The sequence below is a fragment of the Arachis ipaensis genome, chromosome B6 (genome assembly GCF_059453495.1).
Source record: "Arachis ipaensis isolate K30076 ecotype BB chromosome B6, ASM5945349v1, whole genome shotgun sequence".
NCBI lineage: Eukaryota > Viridiplantae > Streptophyta > Magnoliopsida > Fabales > Fabaceae > Arachis > Arachis ipaensis.
In genome coordinates, this window is record NC_142441.1 from 43,776,529 (window position 1) to 43,793,930 (window position 17,402).

General features: G+C 38.3%; 1 non-coding gene across 1 annotated transcript; it reads left to right on the forward strand.

Moving 5' to 3' along the window:
* The first annotated feature begins 16,276 nt into the window (after positions 1 to 16,276).
* LOC148555349 (small nucleolar RNA R71) lies at positions 16,277 to 16,384 on the forward strand. Its single transcript, XR_015886360.1, has one exon. It is a non-coding gene; the product is annotated as a small nucleolar RNA R71 (small nucleolar RNA).
* Positions 16,385 to 17,402: the final 1,018 nt, after the last annotated feature.

The following is a 17,402-nucleotide window of genomic DNA, read 5'->3' on the forward strand; positions in this document are numbered from 1 at the left end:
TGATTAAGTGTAATTTATTTAGATGTAATTAAAAAATAATTGAATATTATGTACAGGAAAAAATTAATATTATTGAAAGATAAAATTAAATTAAAATTTATTTTTATGTATCATTTTTTTTCCTAACGTTTTCGTCCTATTTAAGTCCCTAACGTTTTAAAATCATCTCAATTTTGTCCTGCCGTCAATTCTGTTAACGGATCCCTAACAGCAGGACAACATTGAGTCAATTTTGAAACGTTAAGGATTTAAATAGGACGATTGAAACGTTAGGGACAACTTTGGGACTTACCCCAAACGTTGGAAAATAGGTTGATATTAAAACAACAGGATAACATTCACACAGTTCTCGTACCAACTTCAGAAGGTCAACATTCTAACTCCATCAAGACGTATCTCCACCCTTACCAACCATACTTTATTGAGCAACTCGTCCGAGAGTTCTCAACCTCATTAATCACTTTGTACGCCCACTACCGGTCACCAGCCTAAGACCAACAAAACCCTTTTGCATGAAAACCAAAGCTCCACAGCTTCCGGTGACACTGCGCACTTATAGGCTTCACCTTCCACGTCCATGAATAGCATCTTAAAGAAACTAACGTATTGTTTGCTAACATAGAGCTCATATGCAAAAGGAATTTTCACACAAATATATTAAGAAACATAGAGCTCATGGTAATGTAATATATTAAGAAAATTAAATTATAAAACTACTAATAAACAAAAACACACAAATAAAAATAAAAAATGCAATTATATAAATATAAAAATATTTACACCAACCAATAATTTAGCACACATATGCAACTCTCCGGCAATGGCGCCAAAAACTTGACAGAGGAAAAATGTCGGTAAAGTGTTTTTACAAAAATTTGCGTTGCAAGTATAGCTCTAAACCGACAACTAAACCTTAGTCAATGTTTAAATTGTTTGTCAGAATACAAACCCAAAAAAATAAACTGAAGTATTTAAACCTCGGGTCGTCTCTCAAGGAATTACAGGGAAGTATGTTACTATTGGTTATAAAAAAGTATTTTTGGGGTTTTTTAAATGTTGAATAAGGAATGTAAATGTCAAAGAAATAAACTAACAACCAAGGAAGGTGATGACAAGTCATTTTAGGCTAGTTTTTACTAGCAATTTCACTTGTTTTCATTAGGTTTCATGCACTTTCTTGCACAATAAGTAAGTGATTGGAGTGGAATTTCATGTTTATCTTGATTCAATTAAACATTGTTAATTTGATACAAAATAATGAGATTTATGCAAGAATTAGGTGATTATTATGAATGATGCAAAATCTTATGATTTTGGTGAGACTTTGATTGCATGTTTGATTGATGGCAGGTGAAAAGATGAAAAGAAAAAGCAGATAAATAAGCAGTGCAGTAGAACGCTACACTCAATTGAAGAACACTATGCTCTCTAGCCACGTGCAAGCGTACAGAACGCGCACCCGTAGGGCAAGAATTTTGGAAGACCCACGCATACGCGTGCATGACGCGTACGCGTGGGTGTGATCAGCGCTCGTTTACAAAAGAGCACTACGTTCACTTTGAACGAGCCCCTGCGATAATTTCAAATTTGGGATTGAAGATTTGCCACTGACGCGCACGTGTACATGACAAATGTTCATGCAAATGACTTTGAATTGTAGCCTCAACTAATCACTTTAGTGCAGAATAATTGTGCTTATGGAGGTGGCCCTCTTGAAGACCCCAACCAACATTTGTCTATTTTCTTAAGGATTTGTGAAACTGTCAAGACAAATGGGGTGCATCCTGACATCTATAAATTACTTCTATTCCTATTCTCCTTAAGGGGCAATGCTGCCCAATGGCTGGAAACCTTTCCCAAGGAGAGCATCAACAAGTGGGATGATTTGGTGAGCAAATTCCTAGCCAAGTTTTACCCACCTCAGAGAATCATCAAGCTGAAAACAGAGGTGCAAACCTTCATACAAAAGGAGGGAGAATCACTCTATGAGGCATGGGAAAGATACAAGGCCCTCATAAGGAAATGTCCACCAGAGATGCTCAGTGAGTGGGTTAAACTACAAAACTTTTATGAAGGATTGACCATGAAATCAAGAAAAGCATTAGATTACTCCTCGGGAGGTTTACTCCAGATGATAAAAACTGCCCAAGAAGCACAAGATCTCATTGATATGGTGGCCAACAAAAAATATTTTTACTCATATGAGAGGCACCATGACACAAGTCCAAAGAGGGGAGTGATGGAACTTGAAGGAGTAAATGCAATCCTGACCCAAAACAAGCAGATACATCAACAAATTCAGCAACAAATGGAGATGATGGCCAAGAGAATTGATGGACTGCAACTTGCTGCAGTAAATACACAAAGTCAATCTCAAGTCTCACATGGATGGAATCAATCTGAAGAAGGTTTTGGGACATTCAATTATAAGCAACAAGGCCCTGAGCAGGTGCAATACATGAATAACACCTCAAGTTCATTCCAACATGACTTCCATGGTGATGCACATAATCCACCTTGGAGGAATCACTCTAACTTGAGGTGGGGAGACAACCAGAATCAAGGACAAAGGGACTTCAACTCTAACAGCTTTGGCAACACAAACAAGCACAATCAACCCCCTACTAACAACAACCATTACACACAACCACAGAATACATACATCCAACCTCATCACACTTCACAAACTCCCCAAAATAACTTCTCCACACCACCATTTAATCCGCAAAACAACCCCTCTAATTGTTCAAACAACTTCCACCAACATCCATCACAACCCACACAGCCACATCCAGAATCTCAAAGGATCTCCAACTTAGAAATGTTGATTGAGAAACTCGTCAAAATTCAAGAGATGGCCAGACAAGATCAAGAAGCTTCAATCAGAAATCTTGAGAGATACATGGGACAAATGGCTAAACAAATTGCAGAGATGGGTGAGAAGCAACCAAATGCATTCCCTAATGCCACTGAGGATAACCCAAGAGACAAAAGAAAAGCTACAAAATGGGAGGAGTACAAAGCAATCGTAGTGGGAAGTGAGAAGACTATAGACAAAGAAGCCATCATTCAGGAGGAACACCACAGAAAAGTTCCATAAGAAGAGACAGAGGAGAGAAGTGAAGAGGATTAGAAAACCAAGAATACACAAATATCAAAGAAAGACAAGAACATCCTTGAACCACAGCTACAAGAGAAGAAGGAAGGGGTGAAGCCATATGTCCCCAAACTTCCATACCCTCAAAGATTCAAGAAAGAAAACGAGGATAAGCAATACTCAAAATTCTTGGACATATTCAAGTCACTCAGCATCAATATTCCTTTCTTAGAAGCACTTGAACAGATGCCATTATATGCCAAATTTATGAAAGAAGTTCTAACAAATAAAAGATCCTTGAAGGAAGGACAGATTGTTGAGATGACAATGGAGTGTAGTGCTATTCTCCAAAGAGGTTTACCAGAGAAGAAAGATGATCCTGGATGCTTTTATATACCCTGCACCATAGGAAACATAACTATTGAGAAATCATTCTGTGACCTTGGTGCAAGCATAAACTTGATGCCTCTATCTCTCATGAGGAAACTTCAAATTCTTGATCTAAAATCCACTCAAATAGCTCTCCAAATGGCTGACAAATCCATTAAGCAAGCACTAGGAGTTGTGGAGAATGTGCTGGTAAAAGTGAAAAAATTCTTTCTCCCAGCAGACTTTATCATCCTGGATATGAAAAAGGATCCTAACACTCCTATCATCCTGGGGAGGACTTTCCTAGCTACAGGCAGAGCATTGATAGATGTTGACAAAGGAGAATTGTTGCTAAGAGTGCATGATGAGCACCTAGCATTTCATGTCTTCAAGACCCTACATGAACCCACTCAAGAAGAAGAATACATGGAGGATAAAGCTAGAGATCATAGCTTAAAGGAGGCATTTAAGGAGTTAACTCCAAGGCTTCTAAACCCATGCTTGAAGGAAGTAGAAATGGTGCAACAGACCAAAGAAGTCACGGAGGAACTAGATCTAAAACCCCCAGATGAGATCCTCAACAAGAAACCCCCAGATAAAGAACCACCAAGGCATGAATTATCTTCTGAGAAAGAAAAGAAGAAGAGGCCAAGAGGGTAGAGAAACAAGAAGATCCCCACTGAAGGCTTCTCACCAAGGGATAAAGTGATGTTAAACACCTAACCAATGAAGGTGTCTCCACAATTGTCTGAGCACTATACTGTGAACCGGATCCTTTCACTTGAACACCTAGAGATCATCAAAGAGGAGACCGGAAGAAAGTTCACATTAAGAGGAGGAAAGCTGAGGCACTATAATTTTCAGCCTCTATGATCAAAGGACAAGACGTCAAGCTAAAGACGATAAACAAACGCTTATTGGGAGGCAACCCAACCAGAGGTAGTTCTCTTTTCTATTTCAATAAAAGGGTTAAGTATTTTTATCTGTATTACAAGGAGCTAAGTTTGGTGTTGCACACCAAAACAATTCAAGGGTGAATGTAGGATGCTAAGTTTGGTGTTCCACCAAAAATTTCATTAAAACACATTTCAGCCCTGTCCATAAATGGTCACTGGCTCCAAACAATCAGAGAAACTACTTAACTATTGTTGCTTTCTAGTTTATGGTATGTTTTCTTTAATAAAAGCACAAGGTTTCATGTATGTGATTAATTTGCTGCATAAGAGACATTGGCAAGGAACTAAGTTTGGTGTTCACACACCAAAATAAGTTCAAAAGCCTACAAGCAATCATGCATGCTAACCATCTTTCAAGTGCTTAGGGAACAAGCAACTTCTAATAACTTTGTAGGAATTCAATCAACCTCTTGGAAGAACTATGCACCAACATCCAAGGATACAAAGAAGAAAACAAAGCTAGGGATGATGATGATAAAGGGAGATCTAGAAAACACCATCAAGAGGTTGTATTGTTACTTAATTCCCTCTGATTTGAAATGATTTAATTAAAAGTATAAATGTATCCCTGCTTATTAGTTTAAGTTGTTTGCATTCTGTTAGTTTACTGTCCTTTTATTCTTCAATTAAGTGGTCTAGCTGGAATGTCTGCTTCATTTGCACCTACTTGAATGTATATCTTGTTCCCCTCTACATAAATAAAAGAAAATATTGAAACAGAAAGTGAAATTATCCAATTTGATATGAATAAGAATAAAAGTTTAGTGGTAGTATGTGCTAGATTGTTCAAGTAAGCTCACTAATAAAGAAGAAGGGTGGAGTGTTCTTTTTAAGTATGAACTTAGGACTGTCTGTGAAATCTTGGTAAATAAAGATCCTTGGGAAAAGAAAAAGAGTAAGAAAAAAGGGAAGAAAAGCCAAGAATTGGCAACAAAAATGAAAGAAACAAATAATAAAGCTAGACACCAATGGCTTGAACCTTAAGACACATGCCTGTGGTGTTTTTGTATTAGGATCTACTTGGATAATTAGGTTCTGAAGAGTATTTTAAAACTTGATAACTTAGATTAACTAATATGGGATTATCAACCGAAAATCACTATCAAGAGCAACCTAATTACAAGGCATTTAGTAACCCAAAGAGGTGCTGGGCATCAATGTTCTTAAGAAGAATTGTGAGCTAAGTGTCTGTGGTGAATATGTGTTGACTGAAAAATAAGCTAAAAAGCTGCTGCAACACATGACACTAAGCTGCAATTGAGAAATAAGTTTCTTAGCAGAAGAAAAACAAAAAAAAATTAAACATCAAGGATCAATGAATAAAGGTTTCACAGCAACATCTTCGTTATCACTTAAAGGATATCTCAAACCTGAAAACTAATAAAAGTAGAGCTTTAATTACAGTCTACATGAAACCCCATGAACTTAAGCTGAATGCTTTCAAATAAGGACAAATATGCTTTGCTATTTTCTTTCATTTTTCTCATGTTCTACTGCTTGCTTGGAGACAAGCAAGATTTAAGTTTGGTGTTGTGATGACAAGTCATTTTAGGCTAGTTTTTGCTAGCAATTTTACATGTTTTCATTAGGTTTCATGCACTTTCTTGCACAATAAGTAAGTGATTGGAGTGGCATTTCATATTTATCTTGATTCAATTAAACATTGTTAATTTTATACAAAATCATAAGATTTATGCAAGAATTAGGTGATTATTATGAATGATGCAAAACCTTATGATTTTGGTGAGACTTTGATTGCATGTTTAATTGATGGCAGGTGAAAAGATGAAAAGAAAAAGCAGATAAATAAGCAGTGCAGAAAAACGCTACGCTCAATTGAAGAACGTTACGCTCTCTAGCCATGTGTAAGCGTACAGAACGCGCATGCGTAGGCCAAGAATTTTGGAAGACCCACGCGTACGCGTGCATAACGCCTACGCGTGGGTGTGATAAGTGCTCGTTTACAAAAGAGCGCTACGTTCACTTTGAACGAGCGCCTGTGATAATTTCAAATTTGGGATTGAAGATTTGCCACCGACGCGCACGCGTACATCACGCTTGATGAATGGATTTTTTGACGGTTTAGAATTCCTCAATGAATTCTCGTTGCAAGTATATTTTCTAAACCAACAAATAATCCTTTCATGCAAAAAATTGTTTGTCACAAATAACAAACCCAAATTAAAATAATAACCGAAGTATTCAAACCTCGGGTCATCTCTCAAGGAATTACAGGGAGGTGTATTTATTATTGGTTATAGAAAAGTATCTTTTTGGTTTTTTGAAATGAGGAACAAGAAAATAAAATGGTAAGAAATTAAATTAATAACTAAGAAAACTCTTGGCAAGGTATGAAAATTAGAAGTCCTATCCTAGTTATCCTTATCAATTGTGATGAGAATTGTCCATTGCTCCCACTTAGTTAACCTCTAACTATGAAGAAAAGTCAAGTAGATAAATCAATTTGATTCCTCAAGTCCTAGTCAACTCCTAAGGAAAGACTAGCTTTAGAGGGATTCAAATCAACTAGTAACTTTCAATTATCAATCAACAAAGGAGTTTGATAACTCAAGAGTCTCCAATTACTCAACCAAAGCCAAAAGGAGAGAAATCTACACTAAAATCCAATCAAGCATTTTATCAAACATTTGGAAGGAATAACATAAAAACATAGAAAACTAGCAAGGAATATTAAATCCAAACAACCAATTGCAAACATCAATGACTCACAAATAATAGAAGAAGCAATAAATATGAAATACCTCAACTTGTATTAATAAGAAATTGAATCTAACATGGAGTTCATAAACTAAATTGGAGAATAAATAAGTCAACAAGAGAAATAGATAAACTAAAGTGCTCAAATAAATAAGAGTAGAAGAGAAACTAATTAAACTAAGATAGAAATCTGAAATTAAGAATAGCTAAACCTAAGAACTCTAAAACCTAGAGAGAGGAGAGAGCCTCTCTCTCTAGAAACTACATCTAAACCTCAAAAAATTATGTGAATGAATGTTGTATGAATGAATGTTGTTTTCATGAATTCCCCACTCTGCATCCTCTAATCTGTGTTTTCGGGCTTGGAACTGGGCCAAAAGGAGCCCAGAAATTGCCCCAATCGCTTTCTGCAGATTTCTGCACATGGCGCATGTCACGCGTATGCGTCGTGCACGCATACGCGTTGCTTGGGAAAAATCCTTGTCACGCGTACGCGTACGTGTTGTGATGAGTCCATATTTGACGATATGTTTTAGCTTGAATTGGATGGATTTCATCATATGAACCCACATTTATTCACTAGAATAGCATACCGTTGTGTTTGATCCCTAAATTGAACCTAAATGTGAAAACATACGTTTTTGTGCTTAAATTGAGTAAATAATCCCACTTTTATTCCGTTCGATGTCGTGATATGTTTGTTGAGTGATTTCAGGTCAAAGAGGCAAGGATGGATGGGTAAGAGTGGAAGGAAAGCGTGGAATTGGGAGAAAACATGAAGAAATCAAAGGAGAAGCACCCATTGGAGTGTGCGTACGCACAAAAGCCACAAAACCATGTGTGCGTATACACGACCACCTGTGCGTCTGCACACGTCCCATCACGTGACTCACTTAATGAAAATTGCTGGGGGCAATTTCTGGGCCTCCAGAGCCCAGTTTTTGGACCTTCTGAAGCTGATTTTTCCTATATTAGACATGGCCTCACTCCATGTGAAAGGGGGGAGAAATTAGGGTTAGTTTTTAGTTATGTAGTTCATTTTCTAGAGAAAGAAGCTCCCCATTCTCTCTAGACCTAGGGTTTTTAGTTTAATTTCCTTGTAATTTCTATGTTTAATTCTTGTTTTGATCCAGTTTCTTCTACCTTTCTTTATTCTATTGTCTTAATTCCCCTATGTTATCTTGTTAATTTCTCATTTTGGTTATTTTTATGTTCACAAACACTCTTGTTATCTTAATTTACATTTAATGCAATTTAAGTTTTCTTGTCATTTATTGCTTTATTAAGTTGCTATCTTTACTTTTCTTGCTTGGTAGTTGTAGCATTTATTATTTCTTGTTATTTTACCATGCTTTCTTTACATGCCCACCAAGTCTTTGACAAAATGCTTGGTTGGGTTTTTGCTTAGTTTCTCTCACTCTTGGTTGAGAAATTGTGTGGTTTGGGTGAACTTGAGTGGTGGATGTCCATTTCACATTGTGTGTGGGTTGTTAATTAATTTGATTTCCCTTGACTCTATGTGGCCCCCTTAGTGTTGACTTAGGACTTAGGGATTGAGGTTAATTATGCCTAATTGATTTATCCTCGATGTAGGGTTGACTAATTGGGATTAATTCACACACAATTACCATGTTTGTGTTCCACAACTAGGATAGGAATCCTTAATTACCCACTTCTTGCCAAGAGTTCTTTTTAGCATTTAATTTCCCTTTCTTGCTTTAATTGCTTTGACTTTCAATTTCTTGCATGCTAAGTTATCTTCTTGCACTATAATTTCTTGCATTTTAATTTCTTGCCTATTGCTATCATCCAACCACCATTTCTCTCATAGCCAATAATAGACACTTAATTGCAACTCTTAGGGAAGACGACCCGAGGTTGAATTACTCTTGATCTCCGTTATTACATTTTGAATTTAAATTATTTGATTAGAGAATTCATTGTTGGTCTAGACTATACTTTCAACAATGGAATTCTATTTTGTGAAATTCTAGATCAACGATAAGTTCTTCTTATCACGTCACTGCCAGCTTCTCAAAACTTTATTTTCTTGTGTTCCTTCCACTTTTGCATGCTTCTTTTCCGTCCTCTAAGCCATTCCTACCCTATAAAGCCTGAAAACACTCAGCAAACATATCACGGCATCGAATGGTAATAAGAGGGGATTAAAATTAGCAAATTAAAGGCCAAAGAAGTATGTTTTCAATCACAGTACAAATTTAGGAAGGAAAATGTAAAACTTGCGAATTCTATGAATAAGTATGAGTTCAGTGGATATAATCCACTAAATTAAGCATAAGATAAACCGTAAAATAGTGGTTTATCATGCGCACGCATGGTTAGGGCATCTGGGAAGAAGCACGCAAACACGTGGATGGCGCGAAAGCTGGGAGTTGATAATTTGCCATCCACGCGCACACGCAAAGGACGCGCACGCGTGGGGAGCGCTCAAGGCGCAAACGTAGAGCTCATTTAAAGAACGCTACTGGTGCACAAAATCGTGATTGTTCATTCCTTGGTAACGGCGCTAAAAACTTAATACGCACGTTCATAATTTTAGTTCTTTTCACAATTTCGATACAACTAACCAGCAAGTGCACTGGGTCGTCCAAGTAATAAACCTTACGTGAGTAAGGGCCGATCCCACGGAGATTATCGGCTTGAAGCAAGCTATGGTCACCTTGTAAATCTCAGTCAGGCGGATTCAAAAGGTTATAGAGTTTTAATAATTAAAAGATAAATAAAACATAAACTAGGATAGAGATACTTATGTAATTCATTGGTGAGAATTTCAGATAAGCATATAGAGAGGCTTTTGTTCCTCTGAACCTCTGCTTTCTTGCTGTCTTCATCCTATCATTCCTACTCCCTTCCATGGCAAGCTTTAAGTAGGGCATCACCGTTGTCAATGGCTACATCCCATCCTCTCTGTGAAAATGGTCCAATGCGCCGTCATTGCATGGCTAATCATCTGTCAGTTCTCGATCATACTGGAATAGGATTTACTATCCTTTTGCGTCTGTCACTACGCCCAGCACTCGCAAGTTTGAAACTCGTCACAGCCATCCCTTCCCAGATTCTACTTGGAATACCACAGACAAGGTTTAGACTTTCTGGATCTCAGGAATTGCCGTCCATGGGTTCTAACTTATACCACAAAGATTCTAATATCTCGGACTCGGTCCTCTGTATTAGATATCTAAGAGATATTCATTCTAGCTTGTTTGCATGTAGAACGGAAGTGTTTGTCAGGCACGCATTCATAAGTGAGAATGATGATGAGCGTCACATAATCATCACATTCATCATGTTCTTGGGTGCGAATGGATATCTTAGAATAGGAATAAGCTTGAATTGAATAGAAAAATAATAGTACTTTGTATTAATTCATGAGGAATAGCAGAGCTCCACACCTTAATCTATGGAGTGTAGAAACTCTACCGTTGAAAATACATAAGTGATAAGGTCCAGGCATGGCCAAATGGCCAGCCCCCCCCAAAACGTGATCTAAAGATAAAACTAAAGATGATACTAAAGATGTAAATACAATAGTAAAAAGTCCTATTTATGCTAAACTAGTTACTAGGGTTTACAGAAATGAATAAATGATGCAGAAATCCACTTCTGGGGCCCACTTGGTGTGTGCTTGGGCTGAGCATTGAGCTTTACACGTGTAGAGGCTTCTCTTGGAGTTGAACGCCAGTTTGTAACCTGTTTCTGGCGTTTAACTCCACTTTGCAACCTGTTTCTGGCGTTTAACTCTAGAATGCAGCATGGAACTGGCGTTGAACGCCAGTTTGCGTCATCTAAACTCGGGAAAAGAATGGACTATTATAAATTTCTGGAAAGCCCTGGATGTCTACTTTCTAATGCAATTGAGAGCGCGCCATTTGAAGTTCTGTAGCTCCATAAAAGCCACTTTGAGTGCAGGGAGGTCAGAATCCAACAGCATCTGCAGTCCTTCTTCAACCTCTGAATCTGATTTTTGCTCAAGTCCCTCAATTTCAGCCAGAAAATACCTGAAATCAAAGAAAAACACACAAACTCATAGTAAAGTCCAGAAATGTGATTTTTATTTAAAAACTAATAAAAATATGATAAAAACTAACTGAATTATACTGAAAACTATGTAAAAATAATGCCAAAAAGCGTATAAATTATCCGCTCATCACAACCCCAAACTTAAATTGTTGCTTGTCCCCAAGCAACTGAAAATCAAATAGGATAAAAAGAACAGAATATACTATAAATTCCAAAGTATCAATGAAACTTAGCTCCAATCAGATGAGCGGGACTTGTAGCTTTTTGCCTCTTGAATAGTTTTGGCATCTCACTTTATCCATTGAGTTTCAGAATGATTGGCATCTATAGGAACTTAGAATTCAGATAGTGTTGTTGATCCTCCTAGTTCAGTATGTTGATTCTTGAACACAGCTACTTTACGAGTCTTGGCCGTGGCCCTAAGCACTTTGTTTTCCAGTATTACCACCGGATACATAAATGCCACAAACACATAACTGGGTGAACCTTTTTAGATTGTGACTCAGCTTTGCTAAAGTCCTCAATTAGAGGTGTCCAGGATTCTTAAGCACACTCTTTTTTTTGCTTTGGACCTTGACTTTAACCGCTCAGTCTCAGTTTTTACTTGACACCTTCACGCCACAAGCACATGGTTAGGGACAGCTTGGTTTAGCTGCTTAGGCCAGGATTTTATTCCTTTAGGCCCTCCTATCCACTGATGTTCAAAGCCTTGGATCCTTTTTATTATCCTTGCCTTTTGGTTTTAAGGGCTATTGGCTTTTTGCTCTTGCCTTTTGGTTTAAAGAGCTTTTGGCTTTTTCTGCTTGCTTTTTCTTTTTCTCTTTTTTTTTTCTTTTCTCTCTTTTTTTTTTGCAAGCTTTTGTATTCACTGCTTTTTCTTGCTTCAAGAATCATTTTTATGATTTTTCAGATTATCAAATAACATTTCTCTTTTTTCATCATTCTTTCAAAAGCCAATATATTTAACATTCATAAACAACAACTTCAAAAGACATATGCACTGTTCAAGCATTCATTCAGAAAACAAAAAGTGTTGCCACCACATCAAAATAATTAAACTAGTTTCAAGGATGAATTCGAAACCATGTACTTCTTGTTCTTTTGTAATTAAAACATTTTTCATTCAAGAGAGGTGATGGATTCATATTCTTAACTTTAAGGCATAGACACTTAGACACTAATGATCATGTAATAAGACACAAATATAAATAAACATAAAGCTCAAAAATCGAAAAACAGGAAAATAAATAAACAAGGAGATTAAGGAATGAGTCCACCTTAGTGAGGGTGGCGTCTTCCTCTTCTTGAAGAACCAATGATGCTCTTGAGCTCCTCTATGTCTCTTCCTTGTCTTTCTTGCTCCTCCCTCATAGCTCTTTGTTCTTCTCTAATTTCATGGAGGATGATGGAGTGCTCTTGGTACTCCTCCCTTAGTTGTCCCATGTTGGAACTTAATTCTCCTAGGGAGGTGTTGATTTGCTCCCAATAATTCTGTGGAGGAAAGTGCATCCCTTGAGGCATCTCAGGGATTTCATGGTGAGGAATCTCCTCATGCTCATGTTGAGGTCCATGATCTCTTGTTTGCTCCACCCTTTTCTTAGTGATGGGCTTATCCTCTTCAATGAGGATGTCTCCCTCTATGTCAATTCTAGCCGAATTGCAGAGGTGGCATATGAGGTGAGGAAAGGCTAACCTTGCCCAAGTGGAGGACTTGTCAGCCACCTTGTAGAGTTCTTGAGGTATAATCTCATGAACTTCCACCTCCTCTCCAATAATGATACTATGGATCATGATGGCCCGGTCTATAGTAACTTCAGACCGGTTGCTAGTAGGAATGATTGAGCGTTGAATGAACTCTAACCATCTGCTAGCCACTGGTTTGAGGTCATGCCTTCTTAGTTGAACCGGCTTGCCTCTTGAGTCAATTTTCTATTGAGCTCCTTCCTCACATATGTCTATCAGGACTTGGTCCAATCTTTGATCAAAGTTGACCCTTCTTGTGTAGGGGCGTGCGTTCTCTTCCATCATTGGCAAGTTGAACGCTAGCCTTACATTTTCCGGACTGAAATCTAAGTATTTCCCCCGAACCATAGTAAGCCAATGCTTTGGATTCGGGTTCACACTTTGATCATGGTTCCTAGTGATCCATGCGTTTGCATAGAACTCTTGAACCATTAGGATCCCGACTTGTTGAATGGGGTTGGTGAAAACTTTCCAACCTCTTCTTTGGATCTCAAGTCGGATCTCCGGATGCTCATTCTTTTTGAGCTTGAAAGGAACCTCAGGGATCACTTTCTTCTTGGCCACAACTTCATAGAAGTGGTCTTGATGGACCTATGAGATGAATCTCTCTATCTCCCATGACTCAGAGGTGGAAGCAATTGCCTTCCCTTTCCTCTTTCTAGAGGTTTCTCTGGCCTTAGGTGCCATTAATGGTTATGGAAAAACAAAAAGCTATGATTTTTACCATACCAAACTTAAAATATTTTCTCGTCCCTGAGCAAAAGAAGAAAGAAAAATAGTAGAAGAAGAAGAAAATGGAGGAGATGGAGGGTGAGGTGTTTTCGGCCAAGGGTGAATTTAGGGTTGTGTTGTGTGAAAATGAAGAAGGAATGAGGGGTTTATATAGGAGTGGGGGAAGGGTGAAGTTTCGACCATTAGGGTTGGGTTTGGGAGGGAAATTAGTTTGAATTTGAAGGTAGGTGGGGTTTTTGGGGAAGAGAGAATGGATGTGAGTGGTGAAGAGGTGATGGGGAAGAGTGATTGAGTTGATTGGTGAAGGGTATTTGGGGAAGAGAGTCATGAAAAGGTGTGAAGAGGAGAGAAGAAGGGTAGGTGGGGGTCTTGTAGGGTCCACAGATCCTGAGGTGTCAAGGATTTTTTATCCCTGCACCTTTTAGACGTGTAAAACGCACTATACATGCAATTCTGGCATTTAACGCCAGACAGCTGCTTGTTTCTGGCGTTAAACGCCCAAATGTAGCTTGTTTCTGGCGTTTAACGCCAGGTAGATGCTTGGTTCTGGCGTTAAACGCCAGCTTGGTGCTTGTTTCTGGCGTTAAACGCCCAAATGTAGCTTGTTTCTGGCATTTAACGCCAGGTAGATGCTTGGTTCTGGCGTTAAACGCCAGCTTGGTGCTTGTTTCTGGCGTTAAACGCCAGACAGATGCTTGTTTCTGGCATTTAACGCCAGCATGTCCTCCTCCAGGGTGTGCTGTTTTCAATGCTATTTTCATTCTGTTTTTGATTTTTTTAGTAGTTTTTGTGACTCCACATGATCATCAACCTAATAAAACACGAAATAACAATAGAAAATAAATAAATATAATTAGATAACATTGGGTTGCCTCCCAACAAGCGCTTCTTTAATGTTAATAGCTTGACAGTGAGCTCTCATGGAGCCTCACAGATGTTCAGAGCATTGCTCGAACCTCCTAACACCAAACTTAGAGTTTGAATGTAGGGGTTCAACACCAAACTTAGAGTTTGGTTGTGGCCTCCCAACACCAAACTTAGAGTTTGACTTTGGGGGCTTTGGTTGACTCTGCAGTGAGAGAAGCTTTTCATGCTTCCTCTCCATGGTTATAGAAGGAGATCCTTGAGTTTTAAACACAAGGTTGTCCTCATTCAGTTGAAGGATCAATTCTTCTCTGTCCACATCAATCACAGCTCTTGCTATGGCTAGGAAGGGTCTACTAAGGATGATGGATTCATCCTCATCCTTCCCAGTGTCTAGGATTATGAAATCAGCAGGGATGTAAAGGCCTTTAACCTTTACTAGCACGTCCTCTACTTGTCCATAAGCCTGTTTTCTTGAGTTGTCTGCCATCTCTAATGAGATTCTGGCAGCTTGCACCTCAAAGATTCCCAGTTTCTCCATTACAGAGAGTGGCATGAGGTTTATCCCTGATCCAAGGTCACATAGAGCCTTCTCAAAGGTCATAGTGCCTATGGTACATGGTATTAAGAACTTTCCAGGATCCTATTTCTTCTGAGGCAATGTCAGTTGATCCAGATCACTCAGTTCATTGATGAGCAAGGGAGGTTCATCTTCCCAAGTCTCATTACCAAATAATTTGGCATTCAGCTTCATGATTGCACCAAGGTACTTGGCAACTTGCTCTTCAGTGATATCTTCATTCTCTTCAGAAGAAGAATACTCATCAGAGCTCATGAATGGCATAAGGAGGTTCAATGGAATCTATATGGTCTCTAGATGAGCCTCAGATTCCTTTGGTTCCTCAGAGAGAAACTCCTTGTTGATCACTGGACGTCCCAGGAGGTCTTCCTCACTGGGATTCACGTCCTCTCCCTCCCTTGTAGGTTCGGCCATGATGGTTAAATCATTGGCCTTGTACTCTCTTTTTGGATTCTCTTCTGTATTGCTTGGGAGAGTACTAGGAGGAGTTTTAGTGACTCTTTTACTCAGCTGGCCCACTTGTGCCTCCAAATTGCTAATGGAGGACCTTGTTCCATTCATGAAACTTAAAGTGGCCTTAGATAGATCAGAGACTATATTTGCTAAGTTAGATGGATTCTGCTCAGAATTCTCTGTCTATTGCTGAGTGGATGATGGAAAAGGCTTGCTATTGCTGAACCTGTTTCTTCCACCATTATTAAAGCATTGTTGAGGCTTTTGTTGATCCTTCCATGAGAAATTTGGATGATTTCTCCATGAGGGATTATAGGTGTTTCCATAGGGTTCACCCATGTAATTCACCTCTGCAATTGCAGGGTTCTCAGGATCATAAGCTTCTTCTTCGGAAGATGCCTCTTTAGTACTGTTGGATGATTCCTTCAATCCATTAAGACTCTGAGAGATCATATTGACTTGCTGAGTCAATATTTTATTCTGAGCCAATATGGCATTCAGAGTATCAATTTCAAGAACTCCCTTCCTCATAGGCGTCCCATTATTCACAGGATTCCTTTCAGAAGTGTACATGAACTGGTTATTTGCAACCATGTCAATGAGTTCTTGAGCTTCTGCAGGTGTTTTCTTTAGATGAATGAATCCACCTGCAGAATGGTCCAGTGACATCTTTGATAGCTCAGACAGACCATCATAGAATATATCCAGGATGGTCCATTCTGAAAGCATATCAGAAGGACACTTTTTGGTCAGTTCCTTGTATCTCTCCCAAGCTTCATAGAGGGATTCAACTTCCTTCTGTTTGAATGTTTGAACATCCACTCTAAGCTTACTAAGCTTTTGAGGAGGAAAGAACTTGGCTAAGAAAGCCGTGACCAGCTTATCCCAAGAGTTCAGGCTATCCTTGGGTTGAGAGTCCAACCATATTCTAGCTCTGTCTCTTACAGCAAATGGGAAAAGCATTAGCCTGTAGACCTCGGGATCAACCCCATTGGTCTTAACAGTGTCACAGATCTGCAAGAATTCAGTTAAGAACTGAAAAGGATCTACAGATGGAAGTCCATGAAACTTGCAGTTCTGTTGCATCAGAGAAACTAATTGAGGTTTAAGCTCAAAGTTGTTTGCTCCAATGGCAGGAATTGAGATGCTTCTTCCATGAAAATTGGAATTTGGTGCAGTAAAGTCACCAAGCATCTTTCTTGCATTGTTATTATTTTCGGCCATGTCTCCTTCTTTTTTGAAAATTTCTATCAGATTTTCTCCAGAGAGTTGTGCTTTAGCTTCCCTTAGCTTCCTCTTCAGAGTCCTTTCAGGTTCAGGATCAGCCTCAACAAGAATGTTCTTATCCTTGTTCCTGCTCATATGAAAAAGAAGAAAACAGAAAAGAAAATATGGAATCCTCTATGTCACAGTATAGAGATTCCTTATGCAAGTATAAGAAGAGAGGAATGTAAGAAGGAGAAGAGGTAAAATTCGAGCACGGAGAGGAAGATGTGGTTCGAATTTTGGGTGGAAGAGAAGTGTTAATAGATGAATAAATAAATAGAAGGAGATGAGAGAGAGGGAATTTCGAAAATTAATTAAATTAAAAATAAAATTTAAAGTTAAATTTCGAAAATTAAAATTGAAATCAAATTAAATCAAAACAATTAGTTAATTAAAAAGGAGATTTGAGAAAGAGAGAAGGGATTTGCGAAAATTAGAGAGGTAGTTAGTTAGGTAGTTTTGAAAAAGATAAGAATCAAATAAAAAGTAAAGTGGTTAATTGAAAAAGATTTGAAAATCAAATTTGAAAAGATAAAAAGTTAGAAAAGATTTTGAAATTAAATTTTGAAAAAGATGTGATTGA